Genomic DNA, 23,727 nt, shown 5'->3' with positions numbered 1-23,727 from the left:
TGCCCTTTTTTTTTTTTTTTTGAGATGGGAGTCTTTGTCACCCAGGCTGGAGTGCAGTGATGTGGTCTTGGCTCACTGCAACCTCTGCCTTCCGAGTTCAAGTGATTCTCCTGCCTCAGCCTCCCAAGTAGCTGAGATTACAGGTGTGCGCCACCATGCCCAGCTAATTTTTATATTTTTAGTAGAGACAGGGTTTCACCATGTTGCCCAAGCTAGTCTCAAACTCCTGACCTCAGGTGATCCACTTGCCTCAGCCTCCCAAACTGCTGGGATTACAGGTAGGTGAGAGCCACCGTGCTGGCTCTATGACTTATTTTTAAGTGTCACCATGACCCGTACAATGCCACATAGAAAAAATGGTTTAGAATAAACAAAGTTACTGGGTCAGCTCGCTTGGTTTCACAACCACTGCATTTCTCTTTCGGGTGGAGGACAAGAAAAATGATTGTAGCAGGCTTCGCGACGACTGCCGCGCTCTCTTGCCTCACACGGCTGAAGACACCTAGACTATTTGGAAACACAGAGCACTTAAGCAAAAGACACTCTTAGCAATCACACTTCCTACTAGATTTCTCAAGGACCTCTAAATAAATCTGAGTCCATGCAGACTACCTCAAGCTCGGGGCAGGGGCAGGAGTGACGTGGCCGACTCGCTAAGCCGGGCAGGTGGTGGAAGAGAAGGATGTTTTGCAAGCCTCTAGGAAAGCCCCGGGCCCCCTGGTGTGAGGCACGATCCATCTGGACCCACCCTACTTTCCACTCCGCAGGGTGGCAAGGGCTGCTATATCCAGCGTCAGACGGCTGCGTTACACACTTCATGTGCCCTCAGTAGCTAAGCGACCTTGGGCAAGTCACTCAGCCTCAGTTTCCTCATCTGTGACATGGGAACGATAACACACCCATCATTGCCAAGCTTATAATGAAGATGAACCAAGAGTCTGCGAGGGAAAGCCCCCGCAAGGTATGAAAGTGAGGGCGATGACGGGCAATAGAGCTTTTACTCCCGCCTTTCCATGTCTCTCCCGGTGTTGGCTGACTTCTCATGACTTTTTTTAAAAAATTGCCCCAGGCTGCTTTTGGTGTTTCTTTTAACCTGATTACTTTTGCTTTATGAGAGAAAGGAGAGAAGAGGTGGGAGGAGAGAGAGGCACGCAGCATGACTCATCCCACCCCAAACCTTTGCTGGAAACTGTCCTAAAACATGCTCCTCAGAGCCACCGGGGCTACTATAAAGCAATTCACTTTTGAAGAAGAAGTTATTGTCGTGAAAAGAGAACCATGTCTAATATCTGTGGAGATCCTCCACTTTCTGAGGTTCTGCAGCAAATGATTTAAGGCTTGTGATTTACTCAGTCACCGAGTGGCTTCTCACTGCCTTTGGCTGTTACATCTCAAATAATGCAAACCAACCTTCACACTAACTGACACGTCCCATACAAAAGGCAAACACAGCCAGAAACGTCAGAACGTAACAGAGGCTAGTGATGATCTGATCGCTAAGGCTGCCTACATGTCAGTCCCACGCCATTTTCATCTCTTTAGTGGAAAAAGAAAATCTCATGAGTCAACTTTTTCATTGCAAACCAATCTCAATAGCCTTTCGTCCGGTGCTTCAAAGGCATAAGCAGTCCTGTTTCTGAACACAGTGGAAATAAAAACAAATGACAGCCAAAGAGTGACACTGAACAATGGAGAACATACCCTTCCCAGGAGAAGCGGGGGGAGACAGGAAGGAACGCTCAAATGCAATATAATCCAAACCTTTTTCCTTTGCACCATAGAGTGTTAAGCATGTCTCTGCCCTGCTTTTAGGTTGAGGGTGGGGGTAGCTTTTAAGGAAATCAATCTGAAACATCAACATCAAGTCGCAGCCTGGCTAAAGCAGCCTCGACCCTGACAGCTGTCAGCCTGCCTCTAACACTGACTCACCACAGCCACACTACCTCCACGTCAGGGGCGCCTCACCTGTGCCAGCTCAGAAGCAAGTTCCTGCTCAATCTGCAGGCTGGGACTCATGCCTGGCCCTTACCTAGAGAGGAAGAGGAGCTGGCCAGTGCCCCTGCAAAGTCTTTTTCTCCTCTTCCCCTTTTCATCTTCCGAAGTCTAATCAACCTGCCACCCAGGGAAGCACAAACGAAGGACAGGGGTGGGAAGGGTAGGAGGGCACGCACCCAGCTCCAGAACACTCAATTCTGTCCTTTCCAAGATCCTGGAAACGGGTTCCATTCCATCTCAGCTAGCTGTCCTAAACTGAACTGCTAAAACCATATTTTCACTGCTATTCTCCCCTTTGCTTATCGGCCCATCAAGAGGAGAGGGAAGAGGCAGAATGGACAGGGGAGGTCACCCGGGCCAGGAAGCCCCTTTCTGCCACCTCCACCCCTGCCAGCCCTGGGAGCAGTGAGGCAGCAACTTCACACCCCGCACACACGCACGACTCCCCAATGCCTTTCTCCCCTGGGTCCCTGCACCTTCTCCCCAGCTTGCCCTTGCAGGAGTCCAGGGTTTCTTCTTTCCCCAAGACTGGGACACCAGCTCCATCCCAAAGCCACCTGCTGCCACCATCTGCCCCGGGGCTGGGGGCGCCTCCTCCAGGCGGCGGCCCGGGCTGCACTCATTCCCAGACGTCCGCACTGCCTCTCCGCCCATGGGCTCCCGGCGCCCTTACCCTTTTCCCTTTGCGTCCCAGCAGGCGAGGAGCCAGCGGAGACCCCCGATCCGAGCCCCAAGCCCGCGAGGCCCCGCCCCCGAAGCCCCGCGAACCCCTCCTCCCTCCCCGCGCCCCCCGCCCCACGGCGCTCCCAGCTGTCACCCCTCGCAGACCCCCGCCCCGGGTCCCCGTCGTCCCTCCCGAGTCATCCTTCCTCTCACGAGCCTGTCAGGCCAGCCTAAGGCCGCCCCACCGCCCCTCTCACCGCGGGCGGACCGGGCAGCGAACCGGTGCCGTCGGACTCCGCGGCTGCGGCGACTGCGCCGCCCGCGAGCAGCCGGGTCCTTTCCTGGCACCGCGGCGTGGGCTGTCAGTCAGCCGGACGCGCCCGCCTCCAGTCCCTTCTGCGCAGGCGCGAGACGGGCCCTGCCCTCCTCGCATGGGGGCGGCCCTCGGGGGGAGTCACGTGAAGGGGCGGAGCCTGCGCGGCCCGAGGGCTGCCCCACCCCGTGGGAGCCCGCTCGGGGATTCCGGGATCCTTGCTGGCTCGCCTAGAGGCCGGCTGCTGTCGGGCTCTTGGAAGAGTGGGTGGGGCAGGCCCCGTGCGCACAGGTGAGTGAGTTATTCCGTGATTTTGTTGTGGGTAAGGGAAGCGCCAGCAGGGAGGTAGGAAATACCGTCTGATTCTAGTTGCTTCCTGGCCCTGGTTTCCCTACCTTTAAAACAAGCGTGTCACTTGCCCGCCCTATCCCCTAGTTCCAGTGAAGGCATGACATTAACCAACATACCTTTAAAATTAGTCTGGCGAGGCTTTGAGCTGGAGCTAAAAAGAATAATAATAAAAAATAAAAAATTTTAAAAAGAATTTTTAAAAAGTCCGGCGAGGATGCAGGTTATGGAAGAGCAATTGGAGGCCAATTTACTTTTTAAAACGGGCCATCTTCGAGACTGGTAGATTCCATCTCAGCTGCTCCATAAATTCTAGGCCAGTCTGCAGTTTTTCAGCAAATACAATAAATACAACGTTCAGGCCATTCAATTTCTTCTGTCTCTTCAATTAAAAGAAAAAAAGCCGGGCGCGGTGGCTCACGCCTGTAATCCCAGCACTTTGGGAGGCCGAGGCGGGTGGATCACGAGGTCAAGAGATCGAGACCATCCTGGTCAACATGGTGAAACCCCGTCTCTACTAAAAATACAAAAAATTAGCTGGGCATGGTGGCGCGTGCCTGTAATCCCAGCTACTCAGGAGGCTGAGGCAGGAGAATTGCCTGAACCCAGGAGGCGGAGGTTGTGGTGAGCCGAGATCGCTCCATTGCACTCCAGCCTGGGTAACAAGAGCGAAACTCCGTCTCAAAAAAAAAAGAAAAAAAAAAAAGTTTTTTAAGTACAAGTGCTGTCTTTGGACACCTTTTTCGTTGTAGAGAAGTATAGAAACAAACTGCCAGCCCCTCCCTGTAATTTGGGGGTTATGACAGACTCGACTCCAGCACCTACTAAAGTAGAGAATCTGGTTCTGGAGTGTTGACTCTGACACCTCAAATTTTCTGGAGACATTTGTACAACTACATTCCAGTGCTGTAATGCTCCTTCTGGTAGCTCCTTAAATGAAATGATGAAGCCCTCTCTCTGAAGAAATGCAGTGATATCTGAAATAGGGCCGAATGTCAATTTTAGAAAACGGTGGGTTTTCTGAAGTCATGGGAGTTATGCAGGAGAAACAAGTTCTACCACTTAAATGATGACATATGGATTGATGATCAAGTATCTGTCCCATGCCCCAAGCAGAAGTGATAGTCCTTGGAAAGATGGAGACTTGAACTGTAGACTCCTTGGGAAAGTTTAAGGGAACACATGAAGAAAACAGCTGGGAGCTGCAGTACCATGACGGTTATGGAGCCTTCAGTGCCATAGCTCCTTCTGGTTCATTCCAGATTTGCTTGACCAACTGGGTGTGGCCACCATGCACGTGAAGCTGGAACTCAGGGTGTTGCCAGTTTGGAAACCTTACGTCGATGCTACAGACAAGTGGGTATGCTTTTGGTCTCTGCAGGGTTCTGCCCTTAGTTCAGCAGAATGCAAGTACCATCTTGCAGAATTCATGGGAATGGAGGAGGATGGATGCTTTGGCTGAAGGAACTCCTCCCCTGAATCAGCAAGTGAATCTAGCACAAGGCACCGACTTGTGCCATCCTGACCTGACCTTGCATTACCAGCTGTTTGGGAGAATTGAAAAAAGGTGACTCATTTAGAGTCAGATTCTGTTTTAGGGGAATATCATGCAGACCCTCTCCTGACCGCGTAGAAGGTTTTCTGACCTTGTCAGAAGGTTAGAGAGCGGTAGATGACATGACCATTTTTTAAAAGAGGAAGAGAGTGAGTTCTGCAAACCACAGATCAGTGAACTTGACATTGAGCCTGGAAAATCTTCAGGATGGATGACTTAACAAAAAAAATATTTGTGACCTCTCCAAAGAGGAAACACCAGAGACAAAGACCAAGTCACACTAGTTTAACCTTATTTCTTGCTGTGAATTATATAAACTGGTATATCAAGGAAATATGGTGCAAATATGCATCTGGACCCAGAAGGTGTATTTCCCAGGATTCTTTCAATTATAAGTGATGGAAACTCAATTCAAACTGGGAGGCCGAAGGCTCGTGGATCACCTGAGGTCAGGAGTTTGAGACTAGCCTGGCCAACATGGTGAAAGGCTGTCTCTACCAAAAGCACAAAAAAGTTAACCGGCATGGTGGCGGGCACCTGTAATTCCAGCTACTTGGGAGACTGAGGCAGGAGAATCGCTTGAACCCAGGAGGTGGAGGTTGCAGTGAGCAGAGATTGCGCCAGTGCACTCCAGCTTGAGCAACAAGAGCGAAACTCCATCTCAAATAAATAAATAAATAAATAAATAAAAATAATAAATAATTGAACAAGTTACAGCCCGATTTCTTGCAAATTTTTTCTGATTCTGTTCACATTGTATATTTTTGAGAGTCTGTGCACATAGGAACATATATAAAACATATATAATCCACAACTATTCTTTTTCACATAAATACACAGTTCTATACAATAGACTCAGCATACCTTGAGGACTATTCATAATGATTCATAAAAAACTGTCTCATTTTCTTAATACAGTTGCAGACACAGTATTCCATTTGAGTCCAACATATAGGACTTCAATATATTGATGGGCATAGAGGGTGATGCCAGTTGTTTGCTTCTACAAACATGCCACAGGAATTCATCCTACACATAGACTCACCCATCTGCACAAAGATGTTTGCATCTGGGATTTCCAAAGAGAGGAACTCCTGTGTCAAGGGGCATATGCACTTACACTTTTGTGACTCGTGTTGCCAACTTACTCTGCAAAGGGTGCAACAAATGTGCAATTGTACCAATTTGGTTTGCCCTGCAAACATAGCATACCTGTATTACCAAATATTTACCCATCTGCTAGTGAAGAATGGTATTTAGGGCTAGGTACAGTGGCTCATACCTATAATCCCAGCACTTTGGCAGGCCAAGGTGGGTGGATCACCTGAAGTCAGGAGTTCGAGACTAGCCTGGCCAACATGGTGAAAACCCATCCTACTAAAAACACAAAAATTAGCCAGGCATGGTGGTTAGACCCTGTAATCCCAGCTAATTGGGAGTTTAACACACGAGAATTACTTGAACCCAGGAGGCAGAGGTTGCAGTGAGCCAAGGTTGCACCAGCCTGGATGACAGAATGAGACTCTGTCTCAAAAAAAAAAAAAAGGTATTTCCTTATATGTTAAATTTGTATTCAATCCTTTCTGAATGTGGCTGAGTATCTTTTCACATATTTGAATAAAGCTTCTACTTCAATTTTTTTTTTCTCTTTTTTGAGACAGGTTCTCTATTGCCCAGGCTGGAGTGCAGTGGTGCAATCTTGGCTCACTGCAACTTCCGACTCCCGGGTTCAAGTGATTCTCCTGTCTGACCCTCCGGAATAGCTGGGAATACAGGCACATGCCACCATGTCCAGCTACTTTTTGTATTTTTTTTCTTTTTCTTTTTTTACTTAGCCCTGCCTAAGCAGGACATCAAAAAAATTGGTTATAAACTCATAATTGTTCCTCTCCACGGAAATCTTTAGTAAAAGGTGAAAGACTTGTTTGTTATGAAGAGAAACCAGAGGATAATTTTTGCTTTTTTAATAGAGATGGGGTTTCAAAAAAAAAAAAAAATAGAGATGGGGTTTCACCATGTTGGCCAAGCTAGTCTTGAACTCCTGGCCTCAAGTGAGACGCCTGCCTTGGCCTCCCGAAATGCTGGGATTACAGAGCCTCTACTTTAAATCGGTGTATTTCCTGGGATGAGGGTTTAGCTGGAAACAGCTCCTGAAGATTTGGTTTTTGCCTGAGGGAGAAACAAAATTAATCCTGTAAATGGGACATTCTGCATCTCTACACCACTAGGAGATTTTCTGCTCCTAGGCCTTGAGTGAAATCAGAGAGAGAGAAAAAGAAAGAAAGAAACAAAAAAACACAAACTCTGTTAAATCAGTCTTTAAACAGGAAGAAACCTGAGAAATCAAGTCTAGGCTGGGCACGGTGGCTCACGCCTGTTATCCCAGTACTTTGGGAGGTCAAGGTGGGTGGATCATGTGAGGTTGGGAGTTTGAGACCAGGCTGGCCAACATGATAAAACCCCGTCTCTACTAAAAAAATACAAAAAATTAGCTGGGTGTGGTGGCAGGCGCCTGTAATCCCAGCTACTTGGGAAGCTAAGGCAAGAGAATCTCTTGAACCTGGGAGGTGGAGGCTGCAGTGAGTTGAGATCATGCCACTGCACTCCAGCCTGGGAAACAACGGCGAAACTGTCTCAAAAAAAAAAAAATCAAGTGTAATCTCATATCGTAGAGATTATTTTTGTGTAAAGCTGAGGCATAGGGAGGGAAATGACTTGCAGAAGATCACATATCACTTCCGTTGAGAAACAGATGGAGATCCTTGATAACAACAGAATTATTTTTGTCAACTGCCAGCTTCTCCGTTAAATATTTTAATGAGCCAGGTGGGGAGGCTTATGCCTGTAATGCCAGCACTTTGGGAGGCTGAGGGAGAGGATCGATTGAGGCCAGGAGTTCAAGACTAGCCTGGGCAATATAGTGAGACCACTACCATCACCCCCCAATCTTTAAAAAAAAAAAAAAATTAAGCAAGTGTGGTGGTAGGCAGCTGTAATCTCAGCTACTTGGGAGGCTGAGGCAGAAGGATTGCTTGAGCCAAGGAGTTTGAGGCTGCAGTGAGCCATACCAAGGCTACTGCACTTCAGCCTGGGCAACAGAGCAAGACCTTGTCTGTCTCTCTAAATAAAAATTTTAATAAATGATTTTATTGTTCTGTGTTCTTTAGCAACGATACAATTTTACACAAGCTATACTAGTAACTAAAAGCACAGGCAATGCAAACAAGTATAAAAGAAACTTGCAGGACTGTAAGCCAAAAATAAAATTTTAGGACCAGTGTGCTGGTGCATACCTATAATCCTAGCAACTTGGGAGGCTGAGGTGGGAGGATCACATGAGCTCAGGAGTTCGAGACCGGCCTGGGCAACGTAGTGAGACCTCATCTGTATACATTTAAATAATAATAACAAAATTTTAAAAGTTAAGAAAACAAAATTCTAAGTCCCCAACCAACTGAATGGACCCTTCCTCTTGGAAAGGACATCACAAAGTTAACCTGAAAATTCGTTCAGGCCATGATGGCGGGGGTTGGAAATGCCTCACTATACCCTCCTCCTCTTGGAATTTAGGCACTGCTGACCAGAACTAACATTGAAACGGAGGTCCTAAGACTGACGAAGAAACAGACTTTTTGTCATAAGACACCAAATTCCAGCCTGACCCTAGTATAGCATCACATGACAGATAGCAGGCCCTGAGAGAAATCAAATCTTTTTTCTCTTTCCTTTTCTTTGAGACAGAGTCTTGCTGTGTCTCCCTGGCTGGAGTGCAGTGGTGAGATGATCAGCCTCAACCTCCCTGGCTCAAGAAACTCCCACTTCAACCCCCTTCAAGAGCTGTGACTGCAGGGATGCACCACCACGCCCAGCCAATTTTTAAATTTTCTGTAGACAAGGTCTCACTATATTGCCCAGGCTGGTTTCAAACTGGCCTCAAACTCCTGCCCTGGCCCCTCAATATGCTAGGATTGCAAGCGTGAACAACTGTGCCTGGCCCAAAGTATATTTCTTTGGCATATTTTCAAATGGCCCTGCAAAGCTGTCTCCCATGGGGAAAGTCTACATTCTGTTAATAATCCCCTTTTCTATTCAGGCGTTTTCCTTGATCCAGGAGAGAATTTACTAAGAATCTGGGACCTTTTTTTTAGGTCTGTTAAGAGCTCCGAGGCTGGGTGCAGTGACTCACACCTGTAATCCCAGCACTTTGGGAAGCTGAGGCGGGCAGATCACCTGAGCTCAGGAGTTGGAGATCAGCCTAGCCAACAAGATGAAACCCCGTCTCTACTAAAAATACAAAAAATTAGCTGGGCATGGTGGCGCACACCTGTAGTCCCAGCTACTCGGGAGGCTGAGGCAGGAGAATTGCTTGAACCTGGGAGGCGGAGGTTGCAGTGAGCCAAGGTGGCGACACTGTACTCCAGCCTGGTGCCTGGTGACGGAATGAGACTCTGTCTCAAACAAACAAAACAAAACAAAACTGTCTTAAAAAAAAAAAAAAAGGCTCCGAAGCCTGCTACCTGAGGCTTCACATGCATGATAAAACCAAAGTCTCCACAACCCCTTAACCGACACATTCCTTTCTACTGGCTCCAGGTCTGTAGATAACTCTACCAACTAATTGCCAATGAGAAAAATCTTTGAATCTACCCAAGACCTGGAAGCACCCCTCCCCCCACCTGACGGCCTTATTTTAGTTGTCCCATCTTTCCAGACTAAACCAGTGTACACCTTACATGTATTCGTTGATGTTTTGTCTCCCTAAAATGTAAAAAACCAAACAACTGCAACCCAACCACCTTGGGACATGTTCTCAGAATCTCCTGTGGCTGTGTCCCAGGCCATTGGTCACTCATATTTGGATCAGAATAAATCTCTTCAAACAGAGTTTGACTGTTTGGCTCTAAATTTGTCAAGGGGTAAGTTAAGCCCTGGAGCCTGGATGATGTAGCATGTTTGCAACTTCTGCTTTTTTTTTTTTTTTTTTTTGAGACAGAGTCTTGCTCTGTTGCCCAGGCTGGAGTGCAGTGGCACAATCTCGGCTCACTGCAACCTCTGCCTCCCAGGTTCAAGCGATTCTTCTGCCTCAGCCTCCTGAGTAGCTGGGACTACAGGCAAGCGCCACCACACCTGGCTAATTTTTGTATTTATGGTAGAGACAGAGTTTCACCATATTGGCCAGGCTGGTCTCAAATTCTTTTAAAAAAAAAAAATTTTTTTTTTTTTAGAGACGGGGTTTCACCATGTTGGCCAGGATGGTCTCGATCTGTTGATCTTGTGATCCACCCGCCTCAGCCTCCCAAAGTGTTGGGATTACAGGCGTGAGCCACGGTGCCCAGCCACTTCTGCTTCTTAGAGTATAGATCAACTCTCTTCCTCACTGTTCCTGTTCTGTAGTTGACTAGGAGAATCACTTACCTTTGTTACAGATTAATTTCAATCACTTACCTTTGTTACAGATTAATTGCCTTCTTTATTGTCCTGTACCTGTCAGACCAGATGCCACAAAGACTCTACGGCTGTCACACCTTCACCGTGGAACCTTTTCTAAAAGGAACACCTTGACTAATCAGATTGTTATAACTGTGCATTAACCCTGCTATAAAAAGACGGTGAAATTGTTAAGCTTCCGTAAACTATGTCTTTATAAACGATCCCCAAACGTCTATACTCCATACACTGCTTCCATTCTTCAGAATCTACTTCTCTGGTGGCCATTCCCAAACTTTGAGCTTGAATATACCCTCTTTAGATTCCAATCCTTTTGATTATTTTCGGTTGACAAAAGTGTGGGGACTGAGAACTATGGGGTGAGGATCCCCTCACTCTTCATTTTTTGAAAGACTTAAAAATGGGTCCAAAGATTATTGGGGGTGTAGGGGAGAAGAAAACTCCTTATGTTTCTACTCTTTTAAGTTCTTGGCTGGGACCCCTGTAACAAAGACAAATTTAGGTGGGTGTGGTGGCCCACACCAGTAGTACCAGCACTTTGGAAGGCTGAGACAGGAGGGTCACTTGGGGTCAGGAGTTCGAGACCAGCATGGCCAACATGGTGAACCCCTGTCGCTACTAAAAATACAAAAGTTAGCCAGGTGTGGTGGCGTGCCACTGCACTCCAGCCTGGGTGACACAGAGACTTTGTCTCAAAACAAAACAAGCCATACAAAAAAAAACCACACACACAAATAAGGGAAAGACAAAAAGAAGTTTATTAACATGTACATCTCATATATACATGAGAGAAACTTGGGAAAGTGTAACTCAAAGAGGTGGCTTAGAAAGTGATTTCACATAGTATCTTCGACAAATAATAATACCTTTGGCGGGGCATGATGGCTCATGCCTTTAATCCCAGCACTTTGGGAGGCCAAGGCGGGTGGATCACTTGCAGTAAGGAGTTTGGGACCAGCCTTGCCAACATGACGAAATCGTCTCTACTAAAAATATAAAACCCAGCCAGGCGTGGTGGCAGGCACCTGTAATTCCAGCTCTTCGGGAGGCTGAGGCAGGAGAATCACTTAAACCTCGAAGTGGAGGTTGCAGTGAGCTGAGATTGCACCACTGCACTCTAGCCTGGGAGATAGAGCGAGATTCCATCTCGGGGAGCGGGGGGGAAAAGCAATACTTTTGTAGAGAAATGACAGGACAAAGGAGTTTTCAGCTTCCAAGGGTGGCAAATGGTGGGAAGAAGCTCAATAGAGTGAGGTTTGTTGCAGATTTCTTTGGTGCCCTCTCTGCGTTAAGAAGAGTCTAGAGTGTCCCATAAAGGTGAATTTACACCTGGCCTTTAAGCAGAAAAGGTGAAGGATAGAGAGAGATTTTCCTGCATTTGTTGCTTCTTAATTGCCTTCAGCTGAAAATGATTTTATGTCAAAGAGGCATATTTTGCGGTGTTACCTTCTGGTTTTCTTTAGGGGTATTCACTGAACAAGTAGGTGTTGTCTGGATACCGTTCTTGGTTATCTCATGAGGTCTTCTTTTTGTCTTTAAGCTCTCTGGAGCTCTAGTGGAGCACTGTATATATACCATCATTGAGTTAAATGAAATCTTTGACATCTGTTCATTTTCTATTTGCAGTGGCGCGATCTCGGCTCACTGCAACCCGCGCCTCCCGGGTTCATGCTTCTCCTGCCTCGGCCTCCCGAGTAGCTGCTGGGATTACAGGCGCCCATCACCACATACAGCTAACTTCAGTGTTTTTAGTAGAGACGGGGTTTCACTATGTTGGCCGGGCTGGTCTCGAACTCCTGTTCTCAACTGATCTGCCCGCCTTGGCTTCCTAAAGTGCTGCGATTCCAGGCGTGACGCACCACGCCTGGCCTTAAAATACTTGTTCCTACTTTCAAACACCTTACGGCTTGCTACATGGAAGGGACGGAGGCGATGCTCTGGTGTCCAGGTCCCTCAAAGAGGAGGGCCAGGGATCCGCGCGAACCTCAGGAGTCAGGCTTCCAATCGCGTTTCACCATGTTGGCCAGGATGGTCTCGCTTTCTTGACCTTGTGATCCGCCCGCCTCGGCCTCCCAAAGTGGTGGGATTACAGGCGTGAGCCACGGTGCCCAGCCACAGCTTCTGCTTCTTGCACTATAGATTAACTGTCTTCCTCACTGTTCTGTAGTTGACTAGGAGAGAGAAGATCTCCTCCCCTTTCAATCATTTACCTTTGTTACAGATTAATTGCCTTCTTTATTGTCCTGTAACTAAGCCAGACCAGGGCGCTTCCCTCTTTTCCCAAGTGCTTTCTGGCTTAGCCATTTCCACTCCCGCTCCTTTCCCATTTCCTTAGGTGACATTCCCGCACATTGTACAGGCCACACCTGGAGCTGCTTCCGAGACGCCGCCACAGGCGCGGGTCCACTCTGCCCGGGGAATTCCCGACCCCGTTCTGCAGCCTAACGGCGTGGCTTGAACCCTGCGGCAGCCCGTAGCCCCCATCCTTTCTCCTTCGGACTTGGGTTTGGCTGGATCTCTGTCTTAGTGAGAGGGGCTGTGACTAAAAGCTGCCTTTTGTCAGTGAACTGTCAGTCTGTAAGAGCCTCCGTCCCAGAGAAATCCCGGCGCCCGAATCCCCTCAAACCGCCTCGAAGGCCCCTCTCCGCCGGAGCGGCGCGGCCGGAACTGCGCAGGCGCGGCGTCTCTGACCTCCCCGGGTTCACTTCCGGGGGGCGCACCGCCCCGCTCTCCAGTCGGGACTCTGGGCTCTGGCGTCTGCTCGGCGGCAGCCTCCCCTCCGACCGGCACGGCGGGACCTAGGGGACCAAGCTGAGCCGCGGGGCCCGCTCCGGCCCGGCCATGAGCGCGGCCGCATGATGCGTCCCTGCCTCGGCCGCTGCAGTCGCCGCCGTCGCCGCCGCAGGCCGGGAGGAGCCGCAGCGCCGGGGGACCCCGCCCGGGCCTCGGGTGAGTGCGGCGTGCTGGGCCGGGCGGCTTGCTTACTCCTGGGTCTCCTGGCCCCGGGCCTGCCCTGCCCCTCCGTCGGTCCCGCCGCTCTCTCTCCTCCACCCTGCCGCGCACCTGCGACCTTCTGGAGTTCCTAGGGGCACCTCCGTGCCCGCACCTGACTTCCCTCCCAGGTGCCCTCTTGTCATTCCTTAGTTGCTCTCGGGATAGGGCCGGGATTGCACCAGCTTTTTGCCTGACCTTGGGCGTGACACTCAGCTCTCCGAACCCTGGTTTTCTGTGCGGCTAATGACGGGGTGGTGGTTACAGAGCAGCTATAAACCCTGTGTAAGCTGTAAAGAGTTTTTTGTAGGCATGTATTACAATGAGCAGTCTCGCACGTCGTGTTGTGGCTTCTCTTCCTCTTCAGTTGTAAACTTTTCTCTTTTATTCTCTGCCCATCTTCCTAATTACCTTCCCTCCTGCTCCACGTCAGTCATCGTTGGGTGTTAGTTGCCTGAAAGGGCATCTGGGACAGTCAGGTCAGCTCTCAGGGCAGTAAGGTCATCTCTCCTGGTGTAATTCCTTCTGCAACTGAGTCCCTTTTTTGCTGTTAGGTAGACACACTCTTTACTAGCTTATGAATAACCAGTTTATTGTGGCAGTTAAATTGGAGTGTAAGAAGCAGTGTTGTTGCGGCTACCTGCCTTGGACCTTCTGTAGTGCCTGAGCTGTGTACTGTGCTGGTGAAATCGCTGCTACGTGTTGCATTTGCAGTCTGCTTAGTGTGCACTTGAACGCACACGTATTTGTCTATTTTATTGTTACTGCCTCAAGTGGTCTAGAGGTTTAGGTCAATATGTATTAATATATCTTTCTAAACTCTTCACACAGATGACAAATGTCTCTCTCTTTCTCTCTCTCTTTTTTATGTTTTTCAGTGTTTACGTACCTGAAATCAACTTTTAGTCACTTTGTGGCCTGGCTCGCGGTGGCTCATGCATGTAATCCCAGCGCTTTGGGAGGCTGAGGCAGGAGGATCGCTTGAGCCCAGGAGTTGGAGAGCAGCCTGGGCAACATACTGAGAGCCCCATCTCTACAAAAAATTAAAAATTTAGCCGGGTATGGTGATGCATGCTTGATATCTCAGCTGATTGGGAGGCTGAGGTGGGAGGATCACTTGAGATCGAGATCATGCCCCCAGCACTCCAGCCTGGGCAACAGAGTGAGATCCCATCAAAAAAAAAAAAAAGTCACATTGTTAAATTTGCTTGTTATGAAGTCAGAACTTGGTTAAAGTGAAAGGCTCTTGGAACGTTTGAAATACATAATGGAACAGGATTATTAACTAAATTGCATTTCTTGCACGGTCTGAAAAATAGATGGTTAGGGTTATTAGAGTTAACTTGCGTTGTGTATTTTTTGGAGTTAGGCTGGTAAGGCCCACATTGACTTCTGATTTGGGAGTTGAAGGAGAAGAAGACTATTCAAAAAGGTAATTTCCTAAAGGATCCACTAAATAACAATGGGAACTCTTCTGCTACCATTACCATTGGCTCAGAGCCTGCCTTACTTAACAAATTAATGAATTGGAACTTTACAGCCCTGCTAACCAGTGAACTGTAAAAACAAATCCTCGTTAAGAGCAGAAAATTATTAGCCTGAACAGATTGACCCTCTCAGTGAGAGAGAAAAGCACTGAAAGGAACTGTATATAAGAACAATCTTGATTCAGTCACAAGTATGAATGTACATTTACATTCTTCCTGAAACGTAACTGCTGGCTTGGACACTTTGGTGATACAAATAATACAATCTTTGTTAAAGTAACAAAGGGACTACAATAAATGGGACGGGAAATAAGTTCACATGGAAGGTTAATATTTGGGATGAATTGAGTAGTTTTCCTGATTGGACAACTATACAAGATTATTTCACTAAAGCAGCTTTTTGAGTATGTTTCTTTAAAATATTTTAACTATAGAATTACCTTTTTTTTTTTTAAAAGCCTTAGAGCAGAGCATAAAGTCAAAACTCATTTTCACTGGAAATACTTATTCCCAAAGGTAGTCTCCAGGGTCAGTGTTTACAACTTGCTGTGTGACCCTTCTGTTGTAACATCTGAGAAGAGTTTTCGTGGACTCTGCCAGTTAGCTAGCTATACAGTGAGAAAACAGTGCCAGTCCACACAGGGTTGCCCTCACTTCTGATAGTGAGTGCAAGTTGTTGTTACTGTTTTTTGGGTGGAGGTGATGGTTCCCAAAACCACTCTTGGGTGGAGTCCAGGGAACCAAAGGCACAGTTGTCCTCTCCCTATGGAGTCAGAACATGTTACTTTCTTGGCCTTGATGTGTGACAATATGTGCTGAGTACTGCCAGCCTCAGAAGCTCACCTAGCCTTGGTGGTCAGTTTTTATTGAGGCTCTATTATGCAGGCATGCTTGATTGATTGCCCATGGGGTTGATCTTAGTTCCTGGATAGACTGATACTCTGTGAAAAAGAGCACCCTCTCCCCCACCTCCCCCCTCCACCGCCCCGCCATCATATTCTTAGTTGAGGACAAAGACCAGACCTCTTTTTGGGTAAGATTGAATAAGGTTAAATTGTTTTTTGTTTGTTGGCTTTGAGACAGGATCTTGCTGTTCTGTTCAGGTGGGACTGCAGTGGCACAATAATGGCTCACTATACCCTTGATATCTTGGACGCCAGTGGTTCCTTCTGCCTCAGCCTCCCGATTAACTGGGACCACAGGTGTATGCCACCATGCCTGGCTTATTTTTTTTGTAGAGATGGGGTCTCACTATGATACCCAGGCTCTGAAACCCATGGGCTCAAGCAGTCTGCCTGCCTCGCCATCCCAGAGCGCTGTGATTACAGGCTGTTACACTGCCTGGCCTGGTGAGATTATTTACTATGTAGCATACTTCTCTCCTGGTCCCTGCCTACTTGAAAAGACTGTACTACTATGCTTTGCCGTTGACAGATGACTGCCTCTTCTAGAACATGGAGACATAGGAGACACAGGCCACAGGGAGAGCTCTCAATCTTACTTTCGTTCTAACTCAAATGTCTTTGAATATCTGTCAGTCATTTTCTTCTGCTTTGCCTGCAAGGAAGAGACAGTCCCTCCTTCCTGATGTTAACTCTTGTGTCTGCTTTGGTGTGCTTGTTATGGGACTGTGAATTATCATGTACTATCACTTGCCTTTTTGATTGTTTTTTCCATTTGCTTGTTTCTTCGCTTCTATTTACAAACATGTTCTTGTCTTGCTAATCTTAGTCTTGCTTGCTACTAAGTTCCATTCCATTCTTTTTATTTTTTTGAGATGGAGTATTGCTCTGTTGCCCAGGCTGGAGTGCAATGGTGCCATCTTGGCTCACTGCAACCTCTGCCTCTCAGGTTCAAGCGATTCTCCTGCCTCAGCCTCCCAAGTAGTTGGGATTACAGGCATCCGCCGTCATGCCTGGCTAATTTTTGTATTTTTGTGGAGATGTGGTTTTACCATGTTGGCCAGGCTGGTCTCGAACTCCTGACCTCAGTTGATCTCCCCGCCTTGGCCTCCCAAATTGCTGGAATTACAGGCCGTGATTTTCGGTAGAATCCTATTGATCCTTGAAGCACACCCAGACTCTGTATGGGGCCCACAGTGGCTTATTTTGGTTCCGCGTCTTACGGTTTTGAAAACACTGCATTCTTCTACAGTGTCTTATGGGTAAAAGGTGTTTGAAAACTGTTGGGTGAATGAATAATTTGGCAGGGCAGAGAGAGAGAATTCTAATTGGAGGAAACAGCAGGGGCAAAACCACAGAGGTATGAGAGGCCAGGTAAGGGGAATCCAAAGGAGCACCATATGGAATAGAGTGGGGAATGTTGAGCCAGGAAAGTTTGGGAGAGCTGGAAAGTTTTGCAACAGGTTGATTTTGTGACCTGTGCTTTGGTTTTGTTTTATGTATTATGTATTACTACTATTTTTGAGACAGGATCTTACTATATCACCTAGGCTGGAGTGCAGTGGCATGATCTTGACCTGCTGCAGCCTCAACTTCCTGGGCTGAAGCAGTCCTCCTGCCTTAGCTTCCTGAGTAGCTAGGGCTACAGGTGCACACTGCTATACCTGGCTCTTTTTTTTTTTTTTTTAATTTTTTTTTATTTATAGAAATGGGGTCTTGTTATGTTGCCCAGGCTGGTCTTGAACTCCTGAGATCAAACGATCTGCCCATCTCAGCCTCTTAAAGTGCTGTTATTATATGTATGTGCCACTGCATCTGGCCCTATTTTTTTTTATTTTTTTTTGAGACGGAGTTTTGCTCTTGTTGCCCAGGCCGGAATGCAATGGCACGGTCTCAGCTCACCGCGACCTCCACCTACTGGATTGAAGCGATTCTCCTGCCTCAGCCTTCTGAGTAGCTGGGATTAGACACCTTCCTGCTAACATGTGCCACCATGCCTGGCTAATTTTGTATTTTTAGTAGTAGCGACAGGGTTTCTCCATATTGGTCAGGCTAGTCTCGAACTCCCAACCTCAGGTGACCTGCCTGCCTTGGCCTCTCAAAGTGCTGGGATTACAGGCATGAGCCACCGTGCCTGGCTTATTTTTAAATTATTTATTTAATTTTTTTCCTTTTTTTTTTTTTACAGTATACATATTAATAATTAGGATTAAAAAACATTTTTTTTGAAGAATAAAAGGAAGAAAGAAAAAAGAAAAAAAGAATGAAGGAGAGGAAGAAAAAGGAAGAGAAAGAGGGAGAGAGAACGGGAGTATTGCTTTATTGCCCAGGCTAGAATGCAGTCTAAAAATGGGATTTGAAAACCTCTTTTATGCCAATAATCGTGCTTAACATTGGAGACAGGAAGGAATAAGGGAAGAAAATAACAAACAAGCAGCCAACCAATATTTCATTTAAGCCTATGAAATGGTATGCAATTCCTGAGGAGTGATTTACTTCCAATTATGTAGTCACTTTTGGAATAGGTGTGATATGGTACTGATAAGAATGTATGTTTTGTGTATTTGAAGTGGAGAGTTCTATAAATGTTTATTGAGTTTACTTGTTCCGGGTCTGAGTTCAAGTCCTGGATATCCTTGTTAATTTTCTGTCTCGTTGATCAGTCTAATATTGACAATGTGATGTTACAGTCTCCCACTATTATTGTGTGGGAGGCTAAGTTTCTTTATAAGTCATTAAGAACTTGTCTTATGTATCTGGGTGCTCCTGTATTGGGTGCGTGTATGTTTAGGATCGTTAGCTCTTCTTGTTGCATTGATCCTTTTACCATTATGTAATGTCCTTCTTTGCCTCTTTTGATCTTTGTTGCTTTAAAGTCTATTTTATCAGAGGCGAGAATTGCAACTCCTGCTTTTTATTTATTTATTTATTTTTGCTCTCCGTTTGGTTAGTAAACCTTCCTCCGTCCCTTTGTTTTGAGTCTTTGTGTATCGTTGCATGTGAGATGGGTCTGGATACAGCGTACCGATGGGTTTTTGCTTTTTATCCAGTTAATAATATATATGAATTTAATACTGCCATTTGATGCTAGCTGGCCATTTTGCCCATTAGTTGATATAAGTTCTTCATTATGTTAATGCTCTTTACTTTTTGATAGATTTTTGGAAAGGCTGATACTGGTTGTTCCTTTATATGTGTAGTGCTTCTTTCAGAAGCTCTTGTAAAGAGTGTATCTCTTTCCCCAACTCCCCACATCTAGCTAATCAGCAAGTCCTATAGGGTGTACCTCTAAACCCACCCAAATCCGACTATCTCCCCCCACAACCAGCAAGGTCCCGTGAGCTCTCACCTGGGGAGTGCTCACATTACCTGGGGAATCCTCTCTCTACGCTCATGTCTCTGCTCACCCAACAATCCAGTCCCCCATGCAGCACCCACCACGGTCTTCTATAGAGAGAAATCAGATGTCATTCCCCTGCCTAAGCCCATGCTTTGACCTTGGTATGCCATTTATTGAGAATGGAAAGAGTGGGGTTGTTACTGATGGGGGAAAGTTCTGCTTTGACCCTCTGCGGTGGGGTTGTTGGGTGGCCAGCTGGATATACATACTTGATGATGTATTGTCAGCCTGACAGTTTTCCAGATATCATTTTTTTTTTTTTTTTTTTTTTTTTTTTGTGAGACAGAGTCTCTCTCGATCTCTTGCCCAGGCTGGAGTGCAGCAGTGTGATCTTGGCTCACTGCAATCTTTGCTCCTGGGTTCAAGCAATTTTCCTTTCTCAGCCTCCTGAGTAGCTGGGATTACAGGTGTGTGTCACCACGCCTGGCTAATTTTTGTATTTTTAGTAGAGATGGGGTTTCACCATGTTGGCTAGACTGGTCTCGAACTCTAGACCTCGTGATCTGCCCACCTCAGCCTCCCAAAGTGCTGGGATTACAGGCATGAGCCACTGAGCCCAGTCGTTCTTTTTTTTTTTTTTTTTTCAAAGCTTCATGAGCCTGAGGTCCCCATGAGCTCCTTTGTGGAAAGTGTATATATGAAGGGAAGACCAAGGACTAAGCCCTGGTGCTCCTGGCATTGACTTGAGTGGAGAAGTATCCAGGCAGAGACCGGCTGCAGGTGGCGAGTAGGAACTCAGTGTTGTCCCCCAGACCCCTCACTCTTGAGACTGTCGTTCCCTGTCCCGCTTCCATGGTTTATTGTGTGCTGTGTGTGTTCCCCAGTTTGCCATGCTTTTGATCTGCAGTGTCCACTTCCTGTTGTAGAGTGACTAAGTATTTTAATATGAAATGCCCTTCTAGAAAGGTCGGGCAGGGTTACTATTCACAGTGTGGCTTATGTGCCAGCATATCGTTGAGACTTGGCTTTAGTTGGGTTAATATTCTGGTGTGGATTTTTTTTTTCCTTAAAAGTTAATATTCCTATCTTTGGATTCAGTAATTTAAGTAGAAAATCGTGGTTTCATAGAGCATACATTATTTAGGATTTGAAAGGACAAGCTGAATATTTCATGATTGCCAGTTGTTGGAAAGAGCACTTAGGAGCGTGGTCGCCGTCGACTCACTGCAGTGGGTGAGCTGAGTGCTGCATTCCTTTTCCAAGTTGGGTGAGGATGTGAGCTCCCTCTGTAGCCTTCCCCACACTGACTAAGGTTCCCTTGCTCATGCAGGCTGGTGACGTGCCTGGGATGAGGGTGCCTTTGGCTCTGCTTCTGTGTGACCCCTGTTGGCATGGCCCATAGGAACCCTTGTGTTCTCCTGAGTGACTCTTAGAGCTTCCCCTGGACCTAGCCTCAAGTACCCCTTCACTTTCTCTGAGTCTGTTTCTCAGGCTCCTCGGACCTTCAGTGCCCTGAGTTCCGGTCACCCGGCTTACGAGGCCCTTCCTCCTGCCCCCCTGGACTCTGAGGTTGGCCTCTCCAGTTTGCATCTTGATCTTAGCTTTGTTCGTCTGCTTTTCTGTCCCATCATCCTGGCTAATCTCCAGCCCGGGGTAAGTTTAGGGTGCTGGGCTGGGCTTTTGGATAAAAGGACCAGCCATTCCCATCCTCTGTGAGACGGTGAAGGTGTCAGCATTGTCTGGGCCCCACAGGGTTACTGTTGGCTTCTGCCTCTCCACCCCATTTCCATTTTGCAATCTCCTAGGCCCTCTCAGCCTGCAGCCCCGCCCCTGCTCTCTGCTGAGACTGCACTCATCTTCCTGAGTGTGAACTGCTTTCACTTCTCTTCATCCCCGGGTTTCTCTGTAAGCTCCCCTTTCTTCCTCTAGGGAGAAAGGATCATTCTGCTTTGTTGACCATCCCCCTACTCCACCTACTCCTTCTGTCTTCTATCAGTACAATTCACACTTGATTCAGATGTCCTCAGCTTTTCCTTAATGTCCTTCTTCTGTCCCAGGATCCCACCCAGGGTCATGGAGGACATGAGTGGGCCTGTCTCCTTAGCCTCCTCTTGGCTGTGGCACTTTCTCAGAGGTTCCTTGTTTTGGTGATTGGGCAGTTTTGAGCAGTGCTGCCAGTCAGGGACTTTTTGTAGGATGCTCTTGTACTGGGACTTGTTTGTTTGATATTTTCCTCAGGACTAAACTCGGGTGATGAGGTAGAGGGCCTGTATCATCACAGCCTGTCAAGGCTGGATTCTGTCCACACAACTCATTGTTATGGATGTGGCCTTGAATACCTGGCTGACTGAGATGGTGTTTGCCCAGTTTTTCCTCATTAATGTTCCCCCTTTCCTCAGTCTACCTGTTAGAAAGTGTCCCTGTGCATGGCTGTACTTGAGGGGTAGGGAGCCACGTCTTCCATCCTAGAAGGAGGCGCGTGCTTTTCTTGGATTCGTGGTGCAGGGTGTTCATCTATTTTCTGTTTATTCACCTGTGGCTTTATGTCAGTCTGGACTTGTGCCTGTTTACTGTATGCTTCGGGTTATAAAGCAGTACTGTTTTATTTTGTTGCTCAGATTGTTCCAGCTTTGGCCATTGGAAGCTGTTTCACTTGGTTCCTGTGTCCTTTTCACGTGCCCCCAGTCCCCACGATTGTGTGTGTGTATTGTGAACACTTCATTGCTCTCCAACAACATAAGATGCTTCAGGCTCATCTTGTATATATATATTTTTTGCCTCAGTCCTGGTTCCTTTTATTTTATTAGAGAATGGTATTAAAAACCAAGATCTGTAATGGCTCACACCTGTACTCCCAGCACTTTGGGAGGCTGAGGTGGGAAGATTGCCTGAGCCCAGGAGTTCAAGACCAGCCTGGGCAACATAGCAAGGCCCCATCTTAAATATTAACAACAACAACGACAACAAAAAACCAAGATCTGGGAATTAGGTGTGCTGGTGGCTGTTGGGGTGTTGCTTCTAGGCCCTCTCAACTGACAGCAAGTAAATATATATGTGGATGCTAACCTATGTGTGTGTCCATATCTATAGATATTTCTGTGTGTGACTGCCTGTATCTATCTTAAACCAAAAATGAGTTCATAGTCAGGTCTCCAACTCTAATCCATTACCATGTAGGTCATTCTAGCTTCCTCCCTACCTGGTAACTTGCATGTCAATAGTGAGAAACCTGGCTCTTGCCATCCATTTACTTAATTTTTTTTTTTCTTTTGAGGCAGGGTCTTGCTCTGTTGCCCAGGCTGAAGTGCAGTGGTGTGATCATAGCTCAGTGCAACCTTGATTGCTTGGGCCCAAATGATTCCCTTCCTTAAGCCTCCCAAGTAGGCGAGACCCCAGATGTGTGCCACCATGCCTGGCTAATTTTTGTTTAAATTTTTTGTTTATATTTTTATTGTAATTTTTTAAAGTTTGAGACAGAGTCTTTCTCTGTTGACCAGGCTGGAGTGCTCACTGCAACCTCTGCCTCCCAGATCAAGTGATTCTCCTGCCTCAGTTTCCAGAGTAGCTAGGATTATAGGTGTGCAGCAACCTGCTGGGCTAATTTTTGTATTTTTTTTTTTTTTTTTTTTTTTGAGACGGAGTTTCGCTCTTGTTACCCAGGCTGGAGTGCAATGGCGCGGTCTCGGCTCACCACAACCTCTGCCTCCTGGGTTCAGGCAATTCTCCTGCCTCAGCCTCCTGAGTAGCTGGGATTACAGGCACGCGCCACCATGCCCAGCTAATTTTTTGTATTTTTAGTAGAGACGGGGTTTCACCATGTTGACCGGGATGGTCTTGATCTCTTGACCTCGTGATCCACCTGCCTCAGCCTCCCAAAGTGCTGGGATTACAGGCGTGAGCCACCGCGCCCGGCTAATTTTTGTATTTTTAATAGAGATGGGGTTTCACCATGTTGGTCAGACTGTTCTCGAACTACTGACCTCAGGTGATCCACCTGCCTCGGCCTCCCAAAGTGCTGGGATTACAGGTTTGAGCCATGCTGTGCTCGGCCTATTTTGTTTGCTTGTAGGGACGCGATCTTGTGTTGCCCAGACTGGTGTCAAACTCCTGGGATCAAGCAATCCTCCTGCCTCAGCCTCCCAAAGTGCTGGAATTACAGGCATGAGCCACTGCATACTTCACTGTTAAATTCCAGAATGTAAATATTAATATAATGGTTTCAGAATTGTTCATCATGCCTCATGGGAAACAACTTTATCCACTGGAATAGGTGCATATGGCTCCTGTTTACGGTGTAAGACCTAAGTCTTACAGATTCCACTCACCACTCAAGTTTCTTAGGTCAGCACCTTCCCAATGCCCTCTGCAGTACGGTTTTTTTGTACATTCATACATTTGTAATATAGGTAGACAGGTAGGTTCTTCTGTCATAGCCTGCATTCTATCCTGACATCTCTGACCTCCTAGATTATTTTCCTTTACACTTGCATGCATTAAGGTTCACTGTGTTATAAAGTTCTGTGAGTTATTGCAAGTTCATAATGTTACATCTCCACTTTCACAGGGTCATGTAGTTACACTGCAGGAAAGCAAACACCCACTCTCCAACCCCTGGCAATCACAGATCCGTTTACTGTCGTCTCTGTAGGTTTGCCACCTTCAAAATGTCGTATAATTGGAGTCCT

At 46.9% G+C, this 23,727-nt stretch overlaps 2 protein-coding genes and 1 non-coding gene across 10 annotated transcripts in view; 1 reads left to right on the top strand and 2 right to left on the bottom strand.

The window, feature by feature from the left end:
- Positions 1-2,972, bottom strand: part of KIAA0513 (KIAA0513 ortholog) — a 63,171-nt gene extending 60,199 nt beyond the window's left edge. The window contains exon 1 of the mRNA XM_012466112.2: positions 2,916-2,972. The gene's annotated coding sequence lies outside the window, so the exon portion shown is untranslated. The remainder of the gene's footprint in view (positions 1-2,915) is intronic.
- Positions 2,973-6,707: 3,735 nt separating this feature from the next.
- LOC135277342 (U5 spliceosomal RNA) lies at positions 6,708-6,824 on the bottom strand. The gene has a single exon (XR_010344956.1). It is a non-coding gene; the product is annotated as a U5 spliceosomal RNA (small nuclear RNA).
- A 6,201-nt stretch (positions 6,825-13,025) lies between these two features.
- Positions 13,026-23,727, top strand: part of ZDHHC7 (zinc finger DHHC-type palmitoyltransferase 7) — a 40,212-nt gene continuing 29,510 nt past the window's right edge. For 2 of the 8 annotated variants that reach the window (XM_064383370.1, XM_064383367.1), the window contains exon 1: positions 14,192-14,372. The gene's annotated coding sequence lies outside the window, so the exon portion shown is untranslated. Of the gene's footprint in view, positions 13,272-14,183; positions 14,373-14,403; positions 14,746-15,794; positions 16,150-17,888; positions 18,172-23,727 lie in introns of those variants that run through there. The other 6 variants (XM_012466117.3, XM_012466114.3, XM_012466122.2 and 3 more) reach the window with 5 other exon arrangements.

This window comes from Aotus nancymaae, unplaced genomic scaffold (genome assembly GCF_030222135.1).
Source record: "Aotus nancymaae isolate 86718 unplaced genomic scaffold, 86718_ANA_hifiasm-v0.15.2.pri h1tg000030l, whole genome shotgun sequence".
Classification (NCBI taxonomy): domain Eukaryota; kingdom Metazoa; phylum Chordata; class Mammalia; order Primates; family Aotidae; genus Aotus; species Aotus nancymaae.
This window is presented reverse-complemented; position numbering and strand designations above follow the sequence as displayed.